We start from the raw sequence: 19,272 nt of genomic DNA on the forward strand, positions 1-19,272 counted from the left end.
GGGCCGTTTTCAGGCTGGCGGGTGACTGAAGCTCCCAACCTCTCTTTTATTTCTTTTTTCTTTTTTATTCTGGGATTTCTTTACCTTCTATGGCTGTCATTGGAGCTGAGAGCCATCTTTAGCTCTGAGGCTCGGCTCCAGCTCTCAGACCTCGGCTGCTGAAAGCAGGTTTCTGGCCTTTGTTTACCTTCTGTATTTGAAACAATGTTGCAGTCCTGCTGGCTGAAGCCAGGCTGACTGAAAGCAGGTTTCTGGGGTTTTGTTTAGCTTCTATATTTGTTACAATGTTTCTTAGAGAGCAGCTGAGAGGCCAGCAAGGCAGGCGGGGAACCTGGCTTCCTCCTTCACTGGAGCAAGCAAGCCTCCTTGTTTGCGTCAGCTGCCTGGCTGCCGGCCGCCATCTTGGTTGACAGTTAATTTGCATATCTCACTGATTAGCCAATGGGAAGGGTAGCAAAGTTACAGCTAATTACCATGTTTCTCTTTTATTAGATAGGATATCATCTGAGTTATCTCAAGTAGAGAAATTCATAGAGGCAGAAAGTGGGAGGATGGTTGTCTGAGGCTGGGTCCAAAAGAAGTGGGGAGTTGCTGTTTAATCGGTACAGAGTTTCAATTTGGGGAGATTAAAAAGTTCTGGAGAGTGCTCGCTTCGGCAGCACATATACTAAAATTGGAACGATACAGAGAAGATTAGCATGGCCCCTGCGCAAGGATGACACGCAAATTTGTGAAGCGTGCCATTTTTTTTTAGAAAAAAAAGAAAGTTCTGGAGATGGCTGGTGGTGATGGTTGCACAACAATATAATCATACTTAATGCCACAGAACTGCACATTTAAAAATGGTTACCATGGTTAATTTTACGTTACATATATTTTACCACGATAAAAAACAAATATCTAGAAGTAAGCCAAGTTCTAAGGAGTAACAGATATCTGCCCAAGATGTAGGGACTTCTGTTTGCATCTTTTTATTAACCATCTGCATGGTTAAAACAAGCATTCACACATTCTTCCAGGAATCACACCTGGATTTGTAATCTAGTTGCTAGAACTTGAGGGTGGAAGGAAGCAAATGCCAGCAAATGTAATGGCAGTGTGCTCCTGTGTCCGGGCAGCCCCAACCCGGCCTCCTCGGTGGGGCAGTGGGCCAGAATGTCACCTCTCTCGGCTCTCCTAGAGGCTGTAAAGCCGGTGATGGTTTCTCCAGAACCCAGACACAGAAACCAAAATAGAGCAATTTAACTGTCTCTCAGCAAATGGAAACCAAAGGGCATCCAACCCTTTGAAGCCATGATGCAGCTCTCCACCACCATGGGCCTGGATTCAAAACTCCGACTTGACTGTTTAACTTGGAATGAATGGACTTAGGGATCAGAACTTTTGTGTGCTCCTTACATTCTCAGAGAATTTCTAAGGAATTTGAGGATTTAGATGGACTGTCTTCTTCAATTTCAATTTTAAATTCCTCAAGTTGGATTTTCTGGGTCTTGACGTAGCTTTGTTTAGGGCAGTGGTTCTCAACCTGTGGGTCGCGAACCCTTTGGGGGTCGAACGACCCTTTCACAGGGGTCGCCTAAGACCATCAGAAAACATATATAATTACATATTGTTTTTGTGATTAATCACTATGCTTTAATTATGTTCAATTTGTAACAATGAAATTGGGGGTCACCACAACATGAGGAACTGTATTAAAGGGTCACGGCATTAGGAAGGTTGAGAACCACTGGTTTAGGAATTTTATTCTCCCCAACCCCTCTAATTGCTAATGAAGTTAAGATAACATAACACAATGGTTTTTTTTTGTATAGAATGCAGATCTCAATCCCTTCTGGCAGGTATGCCCACAGACCAGTTGTTATTTAAATACCTATAAAGAGAAAAAAGATTAAAATATCAAGTCACAATGCACTTCCCAACAAAGCAGGCCACAGCTGGACCAGGGCTTGGAGCAACTGCTCCACGAGGAGACAGCAAGGCTGTTGTCCTGCAGGGTCTGCTCAGGTCACCGCATGCGGCGTGGATTAGAGAGTCCTGCTTCTGTTACCCAGGCAGGACTGGGGCTTCCACACCACACTCCTGAACTGGGCTCTGTGACAGCATGTGACACTCTTCAAGGTCTCTTGAAGTGTAGAAGGAGATCTCAGACTTCACAAAAAATTAAAAAGCTAACGATTTTCTTTCTTTTAAAAACCATTTTGTAAGTTTAAAAAAGAGAGAGAGAGGGAACAACTCATTTTTACATATTGTCTCAAAGGTCTGTCCTAATGGGGTGGAAGGAAATGCATCCATCATGGACAGAAAAAAAGGTCTGGGTTTGGTCTGAAGTTAGCTGCATGGGAGACTCAGCTAGAGCCCTGCTTTAAGAGGAAAGAGTCGCAGCAAGTCCGTGCCCTATCCTTGAGCCAGCTCAGAGGAACAGCCCCCAGGAAAACAGCTGTCCCCATAGCGAGGAGCAGTGAGGCGAGCTGCTTATGTTTCAGTTGTGCTTCTTCCATTTGGTGTCTGGCTCCATGGCCGTGCCAGACAACAGCTCAGGCAAAGTGGGGGCACTGCCCTCACCTACCCCACTGTCACCCACACACTCAGCTGCACCCTACACCCTAGACACGGGCCAGAGGCTTCCTAGTTAAGTTCATGGGGTTGGAAAGGGCCTTATGTCCTCTTCGTCTCATAAATAAGGAAATGTGCACAAAAGAGTCTTTTGGGGGTTTTTAAGGTGCCTAAGATCAAACTGTGGCAGAAGCAGATCTCAAGACAAGAACTTTTGGCTCCAGAAGCAGTAATCTTTCTACTATTCTGGGCTGCCTAACAGAGCTCTGGGGAGAAAAGTACGCTCCCTCACTCTAGAACAGCGATTTTCAACTGGTATGCTGCAAGAGTTTTTAAAACACGCAATACCTGACTAGTAAGGGGCACTAGCCTCTTTTCCCTTAGATTGTCAAATTTTTAAAAAAAATGACAAGCCTAGCTGGCATGGCTCAGTGGATGAGCATCAACCAGGAGGTCATGGTTTGATGCCCAGTCAAGGCACATGTACAGATTGCGGGATCGAGTCCCAGTGTGGGGCATGCAGGAGGCAGCTGGCCAATGATTCTCTCTCATCATTGATGTTTCTATCTCTCCCTCTCTCTCTTCCTCTCTGAAATAAATAAAAATATATTAAAAAATAAAAATGTCTATAAAAAATGACAACAGCCAACACAACAATAGCCATCAGCTGTGAATGAATCAAAATTATACCTTTTTTTTTTCAGATCGGCAAAAAATACATTTTTTGGTATGCCGCAGAATTTTAGAAATTAGTTTATGTGTGCCATGAAATGAAAAAGGTTGAAAATCACTGCTCCTGAAGCATTTATTGGTTTCACACAAAATAATAATGATTACTATTAATAATAATAATGGATTAATGATGCTGGCCTTGAGATTTACATCACTGTTAATGCTTTTCATTGGCATCAGGATTAGAAAACAAAAAATTACTTCAAATCAGTGCAGTTCTAAAAGTGGGCAGCTAGCTACTCTCGGGAGTAATGCTGAAACTTCAAATGTGGGTGATTCTACCATCCCCTCAATTCACATAAAATACATTTAAGGTAAACCTTGAACAAAGTCAATGAAGTGAAACTCCCTACAAATCCATCTCTCCTTAAGTAAGTTGGCTTCATCTGGATTTCTTTCCTCTCCCATGGGTTCCCCATTGGGCCTTCAACAATGATTCTGAGGCCTGATACAGACCACCTGCAAGCATCTTCCCTTCCCCTAGCTGCTCAGCTGCCAGGAACCGCTGGGCCAAAAAGAATGGGTAGGCGGCCAGTACACACAGCTTTGTCTTTGAGGGCACAAGGTCCCGAGCCAGGCAGAGGCCCGCTCACCTCCTTGCATCTCAGGGAGCTCACCATGGAAGAAACTGCACTGTGCTTCCCAATGTACACTGAAGGGGGTTTGCTCTGCCTGGGGTTTCACTTGTGATCAGTTCAACTCCTGGACAGAGATTGGGAAGCTGCTTTTGTTCTTAAAACTTGGTGACAAAACTCACCTGGCTTCCTCAGCCCTTTTTTTTTACCCACTGACACTTTGTTCTGAAAATCGGCCTGCCGGGCTTGGTTGCCATCCCTCTCAGCAGTGGAGCCTGACACCTTCACCATCACAGACAGCACAGAGGACACACCAGCCACTAGCCCATGAAAGCACTGTGGTCTCCCTTACGTGCCCGCGAATGAATACCATGCCACTGGGCCCTTTGTTACATGGCCTGGTTTTCACAAATAGCACAACCTGGACAAGAAATGAAAATGCTCTTCCAAATTCTCTGGCTAGACAGCAGTTTCCTTAGGTCAAGCTTTAAGAAATCCTTCTTAGAGAGAGGCCATCAGTGTCCCTGTCTGCCACACCTGAACACTGGACAAGTTCAGAAAGACCAGCGTTTCGTCCTTAGGGAGAGAGCTACACATAAGCACACGAAATTCTAAAGCAAACTTACGGGACCACTTTCAGAAGGTCTCTGGACTTCATAACAATACAATATCTTCAACCAAGAACAATTACGCTGCCAGGTGAAAACTGGACCTGCAGGGGTAGCTTAGGGGATACATAAAAATTAAACTCTAGAGCAGTGATGGGCTGCGGGAGGCCCTCTGGAGGTCCCGGTGGCTGCACAAACAAAGCTACAAAGTATCATTTGCATACCGCCTTGAAAGAAAGGCAAGGAGTCTTTTTCCAGCCCTGGTTTGGCAGAGCGCCACATCATAAGCTTTTCTGTTTTTGTGTTTGAATGTCGAAAGAAGAGTGCCTTTGCTCTAAGCTGGTCTTCACCAAAACAAAAGTAGGCCGATCTGGCCAGCTATGCTGAGGAACCTCCTGTACCTGAACCTTTGGCTGTGCACAGGCACAGTCATCACTCTTTAGAAGGATCCTTCTCATTACCAGGGAACACTCACCTTTCCTGGCCTAGGTCACTGTCTGCCTCGCTGATGTGAGCTCCATTACATCCCACCCCTTCGCACCACTTTGATTCTGCAGCATCCAAAGAAAGAAGAACTAGGAGGTCATGTCCCAAACCTGAAAGGCCCAAGTCTACATTGTCCAGCCTCTTCCTTCACCTCAGGTCCTCTGACAACAGTTCTCACTTGCTACTGACTGTGGCCCTGCTCATTGGCACTTCCCCTAGAGCAGCAGTTCTCAACCTGTGGATCGCGACCCCTTTGGGGGTCGAATGACCCTTTCACAGGGGTCACCTAAGACCATCAGAAAACACATATATAATTACATATTGTTTTTATGATTAATCACTATGCTTTAATTATGTTCAATATGTAACAATGAAATTGGGGGGAACCACAACATATGAGGAACAGTATTAAAGGGTCGCGGCATTAGGAAGGTTGAGAACCACTGCCCTAGAGGAAAGATTGTGTCTTGGGGAAGTTTTCATCAAGCAATAATGCTACCCTGGCCTCACTGATGTATGGAGGAAGACAAGGTCAAAGATTGCCCATTTAAGCGAGGATTAGGATTGTGGGTCAGGTTCACTTTTACATGTTATTCTCATGTCCCCATAGTTCTGAATAATCCAAAATCAGTCAGGTCCACAGATATTTAAGTTTCTATTTCACTTTTTTAAAAGAGAGGGGGAAAGGTCTAAGTGTCTTGGTCTGCCTACGCTGCTATAACCAAATGCCTCAGGCTAGGTGACTTCAGTGACAGAAATTTATTTCTCACAGTTCTGGAGGCTGGGGAACCCAAGGGCTGGGCAATTCAGTTACTGGTGAGAGCTCTCTTCCCGACTTGCAGCTGGTCCCCTCTATCCACATCCTACATGATGGAAGGAGAGCTCTGATGTCTCTTCTCTTCTAATAAGGGAACCAGCCCTACTGGCTTCAGGGTCCCACCCTTCTGACTCCATTTAACCTTCATCACCCCTCACAGGCCCTATCTCCAAATACGGTCACTTGGGGGGTAGGGCTTCAACATAGAATGGAGGGTAGAAGAAGCGGGGACAGACGCAATTCAGTCCATAGCACTATGCTGGACCATTTGGGGACAGAAAGGTAAATAATATAGATCCTATGTGCTCAAGGACCTTACATTCTAGAGTCAATTTATTCTAGAAGTAGAAAGGTCCTCAACATTTATGTAGTCTCTTCCCACAAGCTTCAAGGATTCCTTCTAGATACACGTCAAGAATGTACCTCCGGATGAGGTGGTTGGCTCTTCCACCCTAATTCACAGAAAGGGACACAGAGGCACCGAGAGTGAAGATGGCCTGTGGCACTTGTGATGAGCTAACATAAAGACATTTACTTCAAACTGTGACTGTGTCTCCAGAGGGAGACTAGATGTGCTAAGGCAGCGGTTCTCAACCTGTGGGTCGAGACCCCTTTGGGGGTTGAACGACCCTTTCACAGGGGTCGCCTAAGACCATCGAAAAACACATATATAATTACATATTGTTTTTGTGATTAATCACTGTTTTAATTATGTTCAATTTCTAACAATGAAAATACATCCTGCATATCAGATATTTACATTATGATTCATAACAGTAGCAAAATTACAGTTATGAAGGAGCAATGAAAATAATTTTATGGTTGGGGTCACCACAACATGAGAAACTGTATTAAAGGGTCATGGCATTAGGAAGGTTGAGAACCACTGTGCTAAGGTCTGTGCCATCGACCACATTTATTCATCACCGGACTCCTAATATGAACGGTACTGCTCAGATGAAAGTTTAAAGACTTCTTGATTCAGCATCTAGAAGAAGCATTATCTGGAAGCTTTTGCCCAGCCAATATCAGGACTGTAGTTTATTAGAAAGAGAAACTGCTGTTTTCCTGAATTATGAACAGTTTGTATGTCAAAAAAATCAACAAGTTCAATATACAAAATAGTATGGCATATTAAAGAGAGCATACACCTGAGATGCAACACACCAGAATTCTGCAATAGCCTCAGTAAATTACAAACAGAAGTGACCTAGACAAATCCTTGAGTAGAAATTAATCAATCAGATACAAACAAATAAATAAAACTTACTGAACATTTACCATGTCACATAGTGTTCTAAGTCCTTGTCAGTTAGTATCACAATTACTTCCCATATCCACTCTTTTAGAGAGCTACCATTATTATCCCCACATAATTGATATAGAAAATGAAGTCTAGAGTAACTGGCCAAGGTCATACATCGAGTAATCAATGGAGAAAACCAAGATTCAAATTCACAGAGTCTGATTCTAGAATCCACATTCTAAATCACTACAGTCTAGCACACCTGTGCCTTCACTTTTCAACCACATTTGTCCACTGGACAAAGCAGCCAATGCTCGAAATGTGTATCAGAATGCAAATCCAAGAGGGCAGGGACCTTGTTTATCTTAGGTGCTGCCCTGCCCCTTGCATAGAAAATCACATGGAACAGAATAGGCACTGAATAAATATTTGTTGAGTAAATAAATAACAGATTATATGTTAGACTTAGTAAAATTACTGCAATAGTCTTCCTATATTGTCTTCCCATTATTATTTCATTTTCTACTCCTGTCATCAATGATAATCCTTTGCTATCCACTGCTTTCAAAATTTAAGCAGCTTTCAAAAATTTTCCAACTTGGCTTCAGCCTACACTTCCAACCTTATTTCTTAATATTCCTCATACAAACATTCCACTCTGACCATCTCTGCCTGCTCCTGCCCGTGCCCACTCTTATGGCCATGTGCATTTCTACTCACTGGGGAACTCTTTCTCACTCTTCTCTAATTACATGAAGCTCACTTATCTTTCCAAGTCCCATTTCTTCTAAGAAGTCTTCTCACCAAACCCACAATGATCACACCTTGTTATGAGATGGATTCACCTGAAATCTATCACCTGCTTCCTCATCCTTATGTCTTCATAAACACACTAGCAATGTGCCAAGGGCAGGGGCCATGCCTTCTCATTTTTGGTGTTCTCTCTAACATGCAATTAAGACTTGGCTCATAGCAGATACACTGTGAACACAGATTAACTGGCTGATGCAGTCTTATCTAAATGCAAAACCCCTTTTTTAAATAAAGATTTTTAAAAGTTGAAGTAAAATTCACGTAACATAAAATTCATTGTTTTACCCACATTGTGCAACCATTACCACTATTCAGCGGTTCTCAACCTGTGGGTCGCGACCCCTTTGGCGGTTGAACGACCCTTTCACAGGGGTCGCCTAAGACCATCCTGCATATCAGATACTTACATTACGATTCATAACAGTAACAACATTACAGTTATGAAGTAGCAACGAAAATAATTTTATGGTTGGGTCACAACATGAGGAACTGTATTTAAAGGGCCAGAAGGTTGAGAACCACTGCACTATATAGTTCCAGAACATTTTCAGCACCCCTAAAGGAAGCCCCATACCCATGACACAGTCACTCCTCATTCCCCCTCACCTTAGTCCCTTGCAACCACTACTTTCTGTCTCTGTGGATTTGCCTATAGTGGATACTTCACATAAATGGAATCACACAATATGTGGCATTTTGTGTCTGGCTTCTTTCATTTAGCATTAAGTTTTCAAGTTTCATACATGTCATAGTATGTATCATATGTCATTCCTTTTTATGGGTGAATAATATTCCATCGTATGATATATGACACTTTGTGTATCCAGTCTCCAGTCATCAGTTGGTGGACATTTGGGTTGCTTTCACATTTGGGTTATTGTGAATAATGCTGCTATGAACTTCTGTGTACAAGTTTTTGTTTGAACACTTTTCCTTCAGTTGACATCTTACTAAGGAAGAATAAATTTGTTAACTAGAAGCCTCATCATTATCCTACAGTTGAGAAAAATAACTTTTAAAAATAAAATACTACCTTCATTAAAGAACATTCATTCCCATGAGTAATTTTAACTGTGGTTTTTTTTGTATTACAGAATATTTCAAAACAAAAATAGCTTATATTTTGTATCAGAGACTACACTTTCTAACTTTTGTATTTAATTATAGGATCTTAAGCACTAGGGTGATTCTTTCATAAAAAGCATGAGCAGGACTTATTCTTAAACATGTTAATATTCTTCACTATTTTAACATTATTTGCTGTTATAATGATAACGAATATTTATTGAGTGCTTACTATGTGCTTACCACTATGCTAAATGCAACACTCTTTGAAGTGTATACTGTTATCATTTCACAGGTGATGAAAAGAGGCTTATAGAACTTAGGTAGCCTCCTGAAGGTCATGAAGCTTTAAGGGGTAGAGATGGGTCCCGACCCAGGTTGTCCCATTTCATACAGTAAATAACAAGACCAGGCAGGAGTAGACTCAGACCAACAAAATCATATATCAGCTCACTATTTTAATCACATTTTTTCATGTGAATCAATGCCCAAAGGAAGTATCCAGAATGGGTACTCAGACCTCAGACAGATGTGCTATAACCATTTCAAAGCCAAGTTTCCTGACTTCTCCTTCAGGAGAAAAACAAAACAAAACAAAACAAAATTCCTATTTTCTGAGTTTGAGTCTACTGGCTCCAAACAGCAAGCTAGGATGTTCTGTAGTACAATGACCCACACTGATGATGACCAATGTTCTGCAGATAGAAAATGGACCACAAACCAGTCTCATGCCAGAAGCATTGTTTTGCTTATATGACTGTCCCACTTTCACAGGTACTGCTCCTGGAGCTCAGGAAGTGATGGCTGAAATGAGTGAGAGAGATGAGCCAAAGACCTCATATCACTTTGTCCCAGTAGAAAAATGAGAGTGAGAAAAATAAAAGCATTCCAATATTAGACTTCAGAAGAAATGTCATCTAAAAATTCAGAAAAACATCCATGATCCATAGTCTTTTTCTGATTTTTTCTGAGCCGATTACAATGAATAGGAGAGTAGAGTCGAAATAAGATTTGCTAGTTGGCCAACTTGGAAGAGTGGTTCTGTTTTAGATTCTAAAGAGTGGGGTTCTACTAACACTGTTGACCTCTTAGGCACTGAATTTGCTATCTAAAAAAGTAAAACAATCAACTATAACAGTGCTGGTCTACGTTTTTCTGACATAAAGCTCTTCCAGCTATGAAGTAAGGGCGAGTTTGTGGATATTTAAAGTTCCAGGCCTCCCAGCCCTGCCAGGCCCCAAATTATGCAACAGTTGAATTTCTCAAAATTTCTCATTTTCCATCAGTGTGAGAGCTTTAATTCTACATTAAACATGATGCTTTAAAGGTTTTTGAACTTTTTATTGAAGCATAAAATACATACCACAAAAGAACAGAAATAAAAATTGAAGAGCTTGATACATTTTCACAACGGGAGCACACCCAGATGAAATAGAACAATGTTCGCATCCCAGGCGTTCATTCTGACACAAGACGAAGTCCCAGAAAGCATCCTATGCCTAAAAAGCATTAGTATTAAGCATGCTACTTGGGAATAAAAGACAACATATCACTTGCCTATTTTTTCAAGGACAGCACAGTCCTCATTCCTTACAGCACTGAGGAGAGAGCCTCTCTAAGTCACAGGAATGGGGCCCCATGAATTGGCCTAATGACAATGAACCAAAAATTAACTCATCAGGAGTATGTTTAACACAATCCTTTTGCCACCTGCCTCCTCTTCCCCCTCTTCATTTCTAAAGCATCTATATCATTGGTAAAACCAAATATCCACTCAGTAAAGTATAAACAAACAGCAAGAGAAGGATGGAGTGGAAACAAAATGAAGAAAATAAAGCTACTTGCCTCTCTGCAATCCACTTGCTTCTCCTTCTTTAATGGATTTACAATGATAGTCTATAATCAAGGTGCAACGACAGACTTAATTACACGAAGCTCTAAGTGACCTCCAGCTAATCACATGTTGCCTTCTCCTGGGTACAAACTTCTTTAAGCCTAATGCTCCCAGTCAGAAAAACTCTTATCTCAGAGACAAAAGGATTCCTACGGCAATGAGCACTGGCTGCCTGCACCCTGTAGAGATGCTCTCTGCAGCCCATTACATCCAGAAAAGGCTCTCTCCACTCTGCATCACTCAAGGCTGTATTCTGTGCCTACTTTTTCTTTTTTTTTTGAAAGCCACTTACAAATATCCACAAAAACTAGGGACTAAGTTTCTCTTTGAAAAAAACCCAGAGGCAAAGGCTGAATGAATGGCATACTTTTCCATAAAGAGAATAATCAGGCTAAAAGAACAATCTGTGCAATAAGTCTGCGACCTTCGCTGAGGCTATGACCTTGAATTAGAATCTTCTTCTGACACACAGAATGTAGCTGATTGTTGAGCTCCAGATTAGATCTTTACAGGAAATTTGCAACCCTTTCTCTCCAGGGCTAGAATCCAGTTTAGAAGTTGGGGGTGAGGAGTGGTATCTAAATGACATCTGGGGAGTCCCCCAACCTCACAACTGTCCAGATAGATCAATAACTTTCTAATGGGTTTAACTGTATTTCAATCACAAAGAAAGTCAGCTTCAAAATTGATATCTGAATCTAGATTCCAAAGGAAATTACTAATACATTGTATATATGGTGACTACACCCAAGAACAAAGAATCATTCTCTGAGGTCACAGGCCTTGATTTAGGTGGGCTTTCAGAGCCGATACTTGTCTTTGATGAACCTGGAGAAAGAGGCTGAGAAATGTATCTTGGCCTATCATGGACAGAGGAAGAGCTTTCTCATTTTTAAAATCAATAATAAAACTCTGCAATAAGATAAGCCGGCGGCCATAGTAGAACACAATTCTTCCTCGGTCAAAGATCAGCTGGGGGAGTTCACACAGACTTGTGCTCCCTTACTGCCATTTCTCAAGCTCCCAAACCAGCAGATTAATGATGCTTCCACAGAATTACTTTTTTCCTTCCCAAATCCTACCTCATTGCTGCAAGTAGTTTAACTCTAAAAGGCCTTGACCTCTTTTCTTTGTCTCTCTGATTCAAGTGTGTCTGTTTCCTTGGGGCTACCAAGCTCAGTTGGATGGCTGGCCAGAGCAGAATGGAGCATCAGCCAACCCCTGAACAATGGGCCCCTTTCTCTGGCTGTCACATGAACAGCGTTGTGTTACAGCCATTGTCCCTTTAAGCAGAGACAGAGAGGCACAGGTTTTCACAGACCAGTTATTCTCTGTGATCCACTCTGACCAAGTCACTAAAATATTTAAAAAAAGAAGTCATCCTTCTGAATGGAGTATAGCCCTAACAAGAGTTACGGTGCATCTGTGGACCACCTGCATCAGAATACCATGTCAAATATACACACCCCTGGACCCCACTGCACCCCTATTGAATCCAAATCATTAGAGGGGGGCCAGTATCTGCTGGCGACTCTCAGGCCCCTAAAGTTTGAAAACATAGGCTAAACAGAGGCCTCAAGCTTTTCTGTCCTGACTAATGGACTGATTTGGACATCTATCTGTTCAAGGGGTGTACTGAGATGGGAGGAGTTCTGAAAGGGCTAATACTTTATGTCATGGTAATCAAATCTTATTGCGAGGAAAACACCTGGGGAGAAGATAAGTAAGGAAGATGAGGGCACCGAGGAATGTGGGGACTGAGACAGGAAATTAAATAATAATAATAACAGTGGGGTCCGAGATGAGCATAAAGAGGGAGGTGCAGGGAGAGGAGAGTGCCAAAGCAACCTGCCAGAGGCTGAAGCCTTCAGAAGAGGATGGGCGGTGAGCACTTCTTTCAGAAATGAAGTTCCCAGGGGTGGGATTGACAGATGGCTCTTTAAAAACTAGCATGTTTAATATTTAGTTTTAAGAAATGAATTTCCTCCATAGTTCCAAGCCTTAAAAGTCACCCACTCAGAGGCACATGTTTGGTGATATTTTATGAAGTAAAGGAGATGTGGGGTGGACCACTTCCTGCTAAAAGAGACAGTACAATAGTGTGGCAAGATCATCTTTAAATTAAACTTCTTACAGGAAAATATGAATTCAGAACTAGATGGTGCTACATGGACAACAGTGTGGTGATTGTGGGGCATAGAGAAGTGGGTGGAGGTGGAGAAGGGTATGGGGGGATAAATGATGAAAAAAAAATAAGATAAAAGGAAGAAAACAGAACTAGATGTTGCTGACAGAAACACAAGCCCTGTCTCCACCCCCACACCCAAGAAACCCCATAGTGGCTGAAAGAAATGTTTTTTCATTTCACACCTTTGCATGGAATGGGCACTCCATTTTTGCTTGAACCTCCATTGGGTGCCCCACACCACATCTGGCTTATATAATAAAACAATAACAGTGTAATATGAGGGGGTCCTTTAATGTCCATAGAGTTTTGGGAACAGGCAGAATCTAGTCCCATAGCCCCATGCATGGCTGTCATAAATGATTCTCCAATGTTAACTCACCCCTACTGTGGAATGATTTAGTCATTATTGCTTGAAAATGTCTTGCAAATTCCTGCTGCCACATGTTTGCTGAGCTCACTCCCCTGTATAAAATACCCGCATCTACTCAAATCCTCTCTCCTTCAAGGCCCCAGGCTTCCAGGAAACCTCTGAGCACATGGAGTCCTCTCTCTAGAAGATAGCTCTCAGGACTGCCCACTTGGTCCTTACACAGTCAGTTATATTTTCTTTATCTTTTTTTTTAAGGCAAGTATCTTGGTAATTCCACATCATATTTATTCCTATGCCCTGTTCACCTAATAAATAACTGTTGGAGCAAAAATAAAATTCAAGTCAATTACTTTTTGAAAGAACACAAAAGAACATCTTGTCATCAATTCCTCATCCAAAAAAATAAATAAAGCATGCTTCTGAAGATATCAATGAAAGTAGATATTTAAAATTTTCCATTTTGATTGTAGAAATAATCTCCTGGGTCTAGTTAATCTTCCTGTTTCTATTTTGTTCCATGAGGAACAAGTTAAATTTGTGTGTTTTAATTTTCAATTTCCCATCAAAAATTATTTTTTTTAAAAAAAGACAAACACGATTCTTTACCAGAAGGCATTTAAAATATCCATTATGGGAATGGTCACCTGTGGCGAGGTTTTAGAACTAACCAGATCTGAGCAGCAAATCCAGGTCAGCCAGGATGTTAATGACAAGGCACTTAGTCACCCCCTACAATGGGGTCTCCTTGCTCCAAAGATAAGATGTTTTTAACAGATGCTAATATCCTGCACATGTACCTATCAAGATGAGGCTTTCCATACTGAAATACTGTATTCTTTGTCTTAGAAAGGGGGAAGGGTACAATTTATGGCCCTCTGAGTAGAAAATTGAGGTGGTTGAAATTCTCCCCATAGTTTCTTTATCTAGGGGTATAAATCACTGGAAATGAATAGAGGAAATCACTAAAAATTAACATCGATAATAACAGGATATATTATGACATTCACACTTCCCAGACTGGCTAATGGTGCAGAGTATGCATCATCAAATAACATTCACATGAGACTTGCAGTTTTGCAAATAAGTTGAATAAAGTAAAATAGCACTGGTTTGTGTCTTACTTTTGTCCTCATACAATGAGAAATCCTCTTATTAAGCGCTATAAGTTAATCCTCTGCAATAACTATTTTTTAAAAAAGCATTATAATGATCCCAGTGAAAAATAATATTAAACTGTGAAGAAGAGAGAGACATGAGAAATACAAAATCTTGGGAAATTCAGAAAAATAGAATGAATAAATGAAGACATTAGGAAACTAGGTAAGAAACATATAAAAGTACAGCCAGATGCAAGCTTAAATTAAGGTTTAAAGAGTTCATTTTGGAAACAGGATTGAAAATGAAGACAAATCAACAGAACCCAATAAATCTTAGTTAATTCTTAAAACTAAGCTAATTTTTAGAATGAAATCCTGGATACACATACTTGAGAAATTGGGATCACTGGCATTAATTTTGCTTTGTTTGAAGTCCAAACAATGTAGACATTTGTACTTCACTTATTAATTCTGTTAACTTCCTGCCCTATGACATTGGAACTCTCATACGTCAGCCAATGATTGAACTTTTTGGATGTTGTTTATTTTACGTGGAGCTGCCCATGAGCTAAAAGTTCCATTTTGCAGCATCACCAGCTCTGTCATTACCCTGCAATTTTTTTTGTTCATTTGTTCAAATATTATTGTATATTGCCATTAATTACAAAAAAAATAAATGCAAAATGAAAAAATTTAAGAATTAAAAAATAATATTAATTATAAGAAAGTTTTGCATCATAAACTGAATATAAGTTAGATAAAGATAGAAGTTATTAGTCATGCCAAAAATGGCAAATCTTTAGTCAGAATCAGACATTTATTGACTATGAGCAGGTCAACTGTTGTTCAGATAAGAAAATAACCAAAATTATAGGAGTTTAAAGAAAAAATTAAAACATTAAACACTGAATGCTGTGTCTAATGGCAAGGAATAATTTAAAATTTTATAATAAATTTGGCCCTCTCAGGCAAGCATCCTTTATAATATGTAGGCTTTTGCACAAACTTTGGACCAATTTCTAGAAATGCATCCTGTACTAAAGTAGGAAAAACAGTACCGAACGAGTCACCATGTTTCCCATCAAATACAAAAACAAATACAAAGGTATTTATAAACTGAAAAGCACAAGGCAAAAGTTGTTCATTTTTATTGGCATTGACACTTTCATTTCGGTGCCCTGGCACTGTCATTCACAACCAAAACCATCCCAAAGGTGTGACAAACTCAAGTTTGTCATAGTGCTGCCATAGTGTTAAACATGTGACATTAATTCAGTGGCATCTGGTGCTTCATAAGTCATCTTAGGATATTCTATCTGGCCTTTTTCCACTCCAGGTTGCTCACTTTCTAGACTATGTCTAGCCTGACTGTAAATTCTTGACTGGCTTCTCCACAGCCCCCAGTCTGTACATAGTGACTGTCCCAAACACTTGGTGTGCTAAGAAAATGTCAACTAGTGTTCATTCATTCGTTCTTCCCTTACATTTTTTAGATATTTATTATGTAACTACTATGTGCCAGCCATTTGGATAAATGGGAAATGATCATCTCACCACCCAGTTGTAGGAATCTCCAGACAACAAACATAGTTGATTCAATATGATGGAGGATATTAAAGCTATCCACAAAGTAGCGTAGGAATCATATGAGACATCTCTAAGTTTCTGTGAATTAGAAAATGTTTCACGGGGATGTCTTATTTGAACTCTATCTTGAAGGATAAATGGGTAGTAAATAGTTGATTAGACTGAAAAGAGGAGCAAAGACATTTCTGGCAGAAGTAACAGCATACACAGCTAGGTGAAGGAGGAGTGAAAGCAGGCAATGTATTCTCCAAGGAAAAGTAACCAGATCAAGATCAGTGGGGCTTAGATGCTTGGAGAACAGGGAAGCAGGCAAACAACACAGAGAAGACAGTGCAAACCTGGCCATGTGTACCATGTTAGAGAAGTTAGGCTTCCTGCTATAAGCCAGTGTTTCTCCAAGTGTGATATGCGGTCACCTCCACCAGAATCACAGGGGATCTGTTAAATGCAGATTTCTGGCCCTTGCATCTGGGGTACAGCCCTGCAATCTGCATTTTCAATAAGCACCTGGGTGACACTGATGGTCACCATCTGGGGATTCGCCATAGATTTTTAAACGTGGGAATGACATGGTCAGATCTGTATTTTAGAAACATGCTGTTAGACCAAGGAGACGATCATGAGGAAGGTAAAGCCGTTGCTGCTAAATAAGCATGTGACTTGGGTTTGTATTAGAATCATCTGGGGAACTTTTGTAAAACTGCAGACTTTTCACACTTCACCCAAGTCTTACTGCATCTGAACCAAAGCAGAGGGGGCTAGGATTTATATTAGGTTGAATGATATTAAATTTCCATTTTATATAGGTCAAAATGTCAAACTTTGGCAATTTCTCACAATTCAATCTGTTATTTTTAAACAAGCTTCCTCCATGCTTGATATACATCAAAGTCTAAGAATAGCTGACGAAATACAAGCAGAACTAAATACTTTTCCTTTTTTACTAATTGTTAGTGTCATTACTTACTTTGATTAACATGCAACAACAGAAGTGACATATTTATGTACTCAAAACAAATGTTTTTAAAAAGGAGGTTTAAAAACACCATCAATGAAGGCCACTAATTTAAAGATTTCAGAGTCAGAAGGAACGCTAGGTTATCCAGCTTTTCCCCCGCCTCCCTACACAAGTTTATGCTGAAGCTGATGGGAGAAGGACACTGCTAGAAGTTATACTGACTATTTTGTTCAATTCTTCAGCGATACATGCTCTTCACTTTAACATCTACCAAAAGAAATGTAGCTAAAAATATTTTGGATTTAATTTATCGGGTGCTAGTATTGCACGAAGCCCTAATATGTGAGAAATGAGGTGGGGGGAGGTTAGAGTAAATACTCATGCACATCCATTTTTAAAAATAAAGGTAATGAACTTAACATAGGACCTAGAGCAGTGCTTGAAATGTAATAGATGCTTCATAAATAACTACTGAATAAATGATTGGCCTCTTAAAAAATAGGTTAAAGGAAGTATATTAATGCAAGGAGTTTCTATGGCAGTGTAGTTTACAGATTGTAAAGTAAGTATAGATTTCCCACCTGCTGGCCTGTCCCAATAACCCTTTGGCACACAACCATGACCCCTCCTCTACAATCCCAGCCCTGCCACATACACTTTCTTTCCTCCAAAGGGGCCCAACAGAAAGATCATGTCTGAGGTAAATCTGACAATACATTATGTCCTGGGGGGAGCCAAGCCCAAATGAGCACGGCCTTCGAAGCCCATCCAAAGAGAAATGATAGCTAACACAATGACAGTTAATAAAAGCTCTATTATCCTAATACAGCAAGTTACCAATATTAGCCTAATTATAATAATAGCTAGTGCTTACTTGCTTATCATCTGCCAAGCTTGTTAGCACACCACACGCATTAACTCACTTAATCCTTTTAACAACCCTCTGGTATAAGCACTGTATTATCATCCTGATTTTATAGATGAGAATAGAGAGGTTAAATAATGACCAAAATCACACAACTGGAAAGTGCAGAGTTGAGAGATGACTTCAGGCTACCTAGTCCCAGAGCTCATGATCGACTCAACTCTCTGACCTCAGAGCACCAGAGAAAAACTACCCTGCAAGCTGACCTCTTGGAGCAGTCCCATCAGGAAGAAGGCATTTCTGGAGAATATGACCTGGTCCCAGTCTTTTCATCCATAAGGAATGAAGCATCTGTAGTTGAGAAGACCCTATAGAAAGTGAGACCCAGGATATAAAGGAGAACCAAGAAGGAATGTCATTCTCCTCTGCCTTGGGAACCTAAAAACTTTTGGACTAATCAAATCTTTAATTTTCCTCTAAAGAATGTGGGTCCTTGCCCAACTGGAGTGGCTCAATGGTTGAGCACTGACCTATGAACCAGGAGGTCACGGTTTGGGCAGCCGATCAATTCTCATCATTGAGCCGATTCTTTCTCATCATTGATGTTTCTATCTCTCCTTCTCCCTTCTTCTCTGAAATCAATACAAATATATTAAAAAAAGAATTTGGATCTTCATGTGAGGATATTTTTCTAAAGAAACATCATTATACTTCATTTACTCGGTGGGATCATTCTACTAGTAACTTCCAGAAAGAAAAAGAAAAAAGACAAAATGTTTTCCTAAACCAGGGGTAAAAGTCCTAGATGGAAGGAATTTAAAAGATCAACATGACATAGATCTTTCTATGGTAACTATGGCTTGAAGAATCCCCCCTTCCCGCCCCCCCCCCGCCCCCCTCACACTCCAACATTCCTTGAGGAACCAGGTATTCATACAAGGAAGAGACCCCTCTGGTCTAAGCCACCCAGCCTGCTCTCCTGACCCCCCACAGGACGCTGAGAACGGGGGAGGTGGGACTATCCCAAGTCTATCTGCACCATCTGAATATCAAGTACTGGAGAAAGAAAAGTTAGGAAACAAGTCAAGATCCCAGAGAAGGGAAGCTGATCTCAAAGGAAGGTCCTGCGAAACTACTTTTCATTCTGTCTTATTGCTCCCAAGTCTCTCTACACCCGTCATCACAGAATAGACAAGGCAATACATACAAGGGCAGAAATTATGCAAAATAAAATGCATAATGGGGATGTCTCCCCATGAAAAATACTCCAAGAAGTTCCTACAAGCCCCAACTAACAAGACCAAATGTAAACAATAATCATAAACCCTTGTAAACAACCTAGGCTGGGCCCATCTCCCCAGACCTCACGCAGAACCGGGGTATCCTGGCGAAGGAAAACGTTGTCTCCCCATTTC

At 40.9% G+C, this 19,272-nt stretch overlaps 1 protein-coding gene across 1 annotated transcript in view; it reads right to left on the reverse strand.

Moving 5' to 3' along the window:
- Nucleotides 1–19,272, reverse strand: part of MEGF10 (multiple EGF-like-domains 10) — a 168,622-nt gene that overhangs the window by 148,913 nt on the left and 437 nt on the right. The gene's annotated exons all lie outside the window — the stretch shown is intronic.

The sequence above is a fragment of the Myotis brandtii genome, unplaced genomic scaffold (assembly GCF_000412655.1).
Source record: "Myotis brandtii unplaced genomic scaffold, ASM41265v1 scaffold470, whole genome shotgun sequence".
In the NCBI taxonomy this organism is placed as follows: Eukaryota; Metazoa; Chordata; class Mammalia; order Chiroptera; family Vespertilionidae; genus Myotis; species Myotis brandtii.